The following is a 6,064-nucleotide window of genomic DNA, read 5'->3' as shown; positions in this document are numbered from 1 at the left end:
TTGTAATATTCCGAGCATATTCCATGTTTCGACTTTTTCGATCCGGCGTACGGTTTGTTCTGCGCGGGTCCCGGCGCAACATTTTCGATACAATATTCATTTCGGTAAATCAATAAAACCCGTATTTTCGATAAACGGGAGCTTTTTATTAAACTATTCCAATTATCACTTCGTAGTACGTGTAACCAGGCGCTGAGACCAAGACTGCAGTACAAATTGTACTGGTTTGGATAATTATCCCAAAAACCGATACCGTTTGGATCAGTTTTTATAAATAAACGTACCGTTTTATATCCGGAATGATCCAACAGGATACTAATTTTCCGTAATTATAAATAGCCTTTTACCGTATTTTATTTCGTATCAAAATCATTTGCAGATAGTTAATTTTATAATTTTCAGAGAAAAACCCTAATTACATAAACTGTTCTAAGAATCAAACAGCAAAACGAAGGCGTTACCGATCTCTGTTTTCAAAGCTTGAGTAACCAAAATGAAGGATTTGAAGTGTTCTACCAGATTCTAAGCTTCGTTTTACTGCAGAAATCAAGGTTTATTTTCTATAATTTTATTTATTTTCGAATTAAATTTATTAAAAATATGAATTTTCGTTCGGATGATTGTTTGTATGATTTGATGATTGCATGATATTGAGCTTGTTTTCCTGATGATTTTGATATATTATACATCTGATTTGGAGTTCAATAACATGTTCAAATTTGAGTTTGATTTTCGAATTTAAAAATTTGGGTTTATAACTCGTATGAATGTTCTTAATTGAAATTTGGGGGTTTCTTATTTTGGAATAGATTGATGTTGTGATATAGTGGATTGTGTTCTCTGTGAAATTTGCAATCTAGTCGTACAAGTTTCATGAATCAACGAGGTCTGTAGAGAAGGGAGTTGTGTTTTGAAGTTTACGCCGAACCCGCCGTAAACCGGCGAGTTTCTTAATCAAATTCCGGCCAATTCTGGGTTTATTGATGAATTTTGATTGCAGATATAGATTCCTGGTGTTGTGTATTATTGATCTGGAGCTTGTGGTGGGGGAAGGATGCCGGAGTCGAGTTATCCGGCCATCCCCGACGTTTTTCGGCGACTGGACTGCAAAATTGCAGTTTGTCCCTGTACTTTTGGAGATGATGAAGTTAGGTCCCTGAACTTTCCAGAAATTGTAAAAATAGGAATCCTGTTTTAAGAATATTTAAAAATCATATTTCCTATTTATTTTTATTATAAAAATTCGATTTTAATTTCTAAAAATTCAAAAAATTATTATTTTAATTCCAAAAATTATTTTTAATTCAAAAATAAATCTGAATTAATTAGTTAATTCATTTCAGTTAATTTTTAATTGATTAATTGGTCAATTAATTCGAAAATTAATTGATTAATTGATTTAATTAATTATCAATTGATTTTAGTTAATTATTTAATTAGATTTAAATATTTAAAAATGATTTAAAAATTTTGAAAAATAGTTTCGAGTTTTAAAATATTATTCTAAATTATTTCCAAGGCTCGATAATTATTATAAAATTGTTTCGGAGCCAGAATTGGCCAACCGAACTCTGTTTATTATTCCGAAATTGATCCAACGACCCGTTTTAATTCCGAAAAATGTTTTAAAATTTATTTTAAATACCAGAAAGCCTATATATGACCCGAGACTTCTTTATAAATGATATATCATTGATTACATGATGTATTATGTGCTATACGTGACTGGTTGATTGACTATCGGTCTATATATTCGGTGTTTACTTGATTATTGTATAACTTTCAATCCGTTAATCGGATTTGGGTAAAATGAAGGGTAGATAGAAGTATGTGTTGAATAGAACTCTATGAGTCGATTATTGATAGATGCTTATGATATGTGAGCAGAAGAGGCAAGGCGTAGGAAAAGGAAACAGGTAGTTGAGGAGTAAGACGATTGTGATTGGAAGCGAGTGCAGTGTAGTAATCTAATACCAGGCAAGTGTTCTGAACTTTCTTGAGATATTGTAGTATTTGATAGTCTTGTTGATATTGCAAGTGCTTTGAAGCACTGAAACCCAAACTCTGATTCCAGTCATTGTTCTTGAGCCATGAACCTTATTCTTCCTAGACCATTGATTGTTGTATACCCAAACACGAACCTCAAGTATACGATACTACTCCACAAATACATGCAAACAAAATCCCAAACACCGAACTGAATTACTTATATACTCAAACATTGTATCCTATGCTTTGAAAGCCCAAATCTTTGAAACCCTGAAATGTTGATTCCTTGTTATCCAATTCTTTCAATACCAGCATCCAAGCTTTTAAATTACCTTATTGATCCTTACAAGGATTGAAACCCTTTCATTGTTAAACACTCATTGTTGTTAATGATTTTGGTTATTGTTTACTATTGCTTATTCTGTTATTATGTTAGAATTGGATTGTTTTTATAAATTGTGGACCAGATTCGTGGTCAGACCATATAATGGTCAAGTTAGGCCAATGTGTGCCTTGGATCCAGTAGTTAGAGCAATGCTGTGTGCCTTGCTCGGGGTTAGTGCGTGACTGATCAGCAGCCTAACCTTGGTTTTAAATTAAAAGTATAATATCCAATTCTAAATCATAATCCATTGTTCACTTGATATTATAATCATGTTCTCTTGATGATCATTATTCTCAGTTTTGTCATTGTGACTTGCTGAGCTAGTTAGCTCATTTGTCCGATGTTGTTTATATTCTTTCCAGTTAAAAAGGAACTAGTTGGTAACGAGGATCCCCAGTCCTGTGCGAGAGCTAGGGGTTCAGGTTGAGGAAGCTGAGCTAATAGACTTCTTTTGGAATAATTTAAGTTTGTAAAAGTTGTAATAAAGTTTAATACTCAGTTTGAGTTTGAATGATTGGGATTTGAACGGTTTGTAATATATTAGCGTGTTTGGCTTGTGTGCATACTGTAACCTGTTGCGGTCCGTGGTAGTTGGTAAATAGGGTCACTGCATATATTATTATTATCTTTATTATTGTTATAAGCAGGTTATAAATAAGGTGTGAGTGTGGACCCCAAACTTCTGACCCGGGTTTGGAGGGGGCCACAGGTTTGGTATCAGAGCTACAGGTTGTATGTCACTGACACAAGCCTAGGTTGACGGGAATGGGTAGAGGGTTAGGATTAGAAGTAAGAAATAGAAAGATAGAATGTCGAGAGGTTGAGTGCTTCGGTATATTAGGTATTAGTGTAATTCGCGTTATGGTTCGAGATTCTTATATTGCGATATGATTTCAGATAGCAGCGATGGCCGACTCTTTTATTCCCATATCAGCTGATCACTCAGAGCCTTCAGTTGGAGTGCCATCTTCGGATCCACGTCCTGTTGTTCCACCTCCAGGCATGAGGCCACCTATCAGAGGACCCCCACCTGCTGATTCAGGCTTTACCAGTCATTCAGTCACAGGAGTACCTTTTCAGTTCTCTTCCTACCCTATCCCATATCATCAGTTTGAGGCTTGCCTTATGGAGCAGCGATTCCTTCAGGGTCAAATTCAGGAGTTACTACATATTATGCGTACCAGAGAGGTGGGGAGTGGTGAGAGGCGACTTAGAGAGAGACTCCAGGCGTTTCGTAGAGCAGCTGCTGTGAGGATTGCTGAGGCCACACATGAGGACATCACCCCTGATTTCCTAGTAGAGTGGGCTAAGTGGGTTCTAGAGGAGCTTGAGGAGATAGGAGGTCCAGATTTGCCATGAGCCAGAGATTCAGAGATGAAGATGTTGAGCAGTATTGTTATGGTTATGCAGTATGTACAGTAGTGTTGTTATGAAGTTGTTGAAGTTATACAGAAGAGATTGATAGCAGCACAAGACCGTCAAAGGAAGTATGCAGATCAATCAAGGAAAGATATGGAATTCAAAGAAGGAAGTTTGGTATTATTGAAAGTATCACCGGAGAAGGGATTAACGAGATTGGGAAGGAAAGGAAAACTGAGCCCAAGATATGTTGGACCTTTTGAGATTTTAAAGCGCGTTGGCAAAGTAGCTTACGAGTTGACGTTACCTCCGTACATGGAACACATTCACAATGTTTTTTACGTATCGATGCTTAAGAAGTATAATCCAGACTCCAGGCATGTAATGGAATATGAGCCAATAGAGCTTCAGGAAGATTTGTCTTATGTAGAGAGTCCAATAGAGATTCTAGAAGAAAGAAAGAAAGTATTGAGAAATAAAGTGGTAAAGTTAGTAAGAGTATTGTGGAAAAACCCAAAGGTTGAAGAGTCAACCTAGGAGTAAGAAAGTGATATGAGAGCAAAGTACCTTCATTTGTTTTTTAGGAGATTCTGAGAACAGAATCCTTTTAAGGGGGGGAAGATGTAATTTCCGGGATATATCGTGTAATTATTTTTGCTAATAAATAATTATTATGTATGTTCATTATTTATTCTGTGAATTATTTGTTAAGTGTTAAATGTGTTTGGCTTGCCTTATGGAGCAGCGATTCCTTCAGGGTCAGATTCAGGAGTTACTATATATTATGCGTACCAGAGAGGTGGGGAGTGCTGAGAGGCGACTTAGAGAGAGACTCTAGGCGTTTCGTAGAGAAGCTGCTGTGAGGATTGCTGAGGCTACACATGAGGACATCACCCCTGATTTCCTAGTGGAGTGGGCTAAGTGGGTTCTAGAGGAGCTTGAGGAGATAGGAGGTCCAGATTTGCCATGAGCCAGAGATTCAGAGATGAAGATGTTGAGCAGTGTTGTTATGGTTATGTAGTATGTACAGTAGTGTGTAGTGTGTATCAGTAGACTTTTGAGTTGTATTTATAGACTAGCTATGCTGACCAGTGAGTAGGTTGTTGTACCCTTTTTTCTTTTACTTCCGAAGCATCTTTACGCTTGTACTACCTAAAACTTTTGATCTATATATCAGTACCTTTTTCCTTTCCAGCACTGTCATTTACTTTATTACACCTGTTATACCTTACCTTATTCATTGCACCAGTTATACCCTGTGATACCATGTACCCTGCTTTCCATAACTGTTTATATTCTGTAAAAAAGCATGCAATTTACTTAGTTACAACTGTTTTCAAAAAGAGATATTTCTGTTTTGCAAAACTGTTCTTTTATGCAAAAGATTGATTCAAAAGCTAAATAAGTTGATTGATTCTTTACAGAAAATGCCTCCCAGAAGAAATACCCGCACCAACACCCAGAATGAAGAAACCAACAACAATAACAACCAAGATGATACGAATCCAAATGTGAACCCAGGACCCATGGACCCAACAATAGCCCAGATTCTTCAAATCTTGGCCCAACAAACAGTTCACCTGACACAACAACAAAAAAGACAGACCAACCCCCAGGTAACTTTTAAAACTTTTCAGGCAGTAAACTCACCAGAATTCAAGGGTTCCTTAGAGCCAATTGAAGCAAATGTTTGGTTAAAGGAAATAGAGAAGGCATTTGCCTTAGTGAAAGTAAAGGAAGAACAGAAGGTTGAGTTTACAAGTTACTATCTGAAGAATGAGGCCACCTATTGGTGGGAAATGGTGAAGACATTGGAAGTCACAGATGTTATTACTTGGGAAAAGTTTAAGGAATTGTTTTTAGAAAAGTATTTTCCTCAGTTTGTTCAGGATTAAATGGAGCTGAAGATTTTAGAATTAAAGCAAGGGAACATGTCGGTAACAGATTATGAGGGTAAGTTTGAGGAATTGTCAAGGTACGTACCGTCGTATGTGGATACTGACAGGAAGAAAGCTAAAAGATTTCAGCAAGGTTTGAAACCATGGATCAGAGGGAAGGTAGCCATTTTTGAATTAGATACCTATGCAGGAGTAGTACAGAAGGCTATGATCGCAGAGACAGAGAGTGAGATGTTCCAGAAGGAAAAGGAAAGCAAGAAAAGGAAAGTTGAGGGAAGTGAGGGTCAGCCACAAACAGGGAAGTTTCCAAATTTTAAGAAGGGTAAGTTTCAGCCAGGGAGAAATTTTAATTTCAGGAGACAGAATGCAGGAGACGGAGGCCAGAGCAACCGTCCAGTTAATACAAATCAGCCAAGTCAGTTGAGACTAACTT

This window comes from Apium graveolens, chromosome 2 (genome assembly GCF_009905375.1).
Source record: "Apium graveolens cultivar Ventura chromosome 2, ASM990537v1, whole genome shotgun sequence".
Taxonomy (NCBI): Eukaryota; Viridiplantae; Streptophyta; class Magnoliopsida; order Apiales; family Apiaceae; genus Apium; species Apium graveolens.
This window is presented reverse-complemented; position numbering follows the sequence as displayed.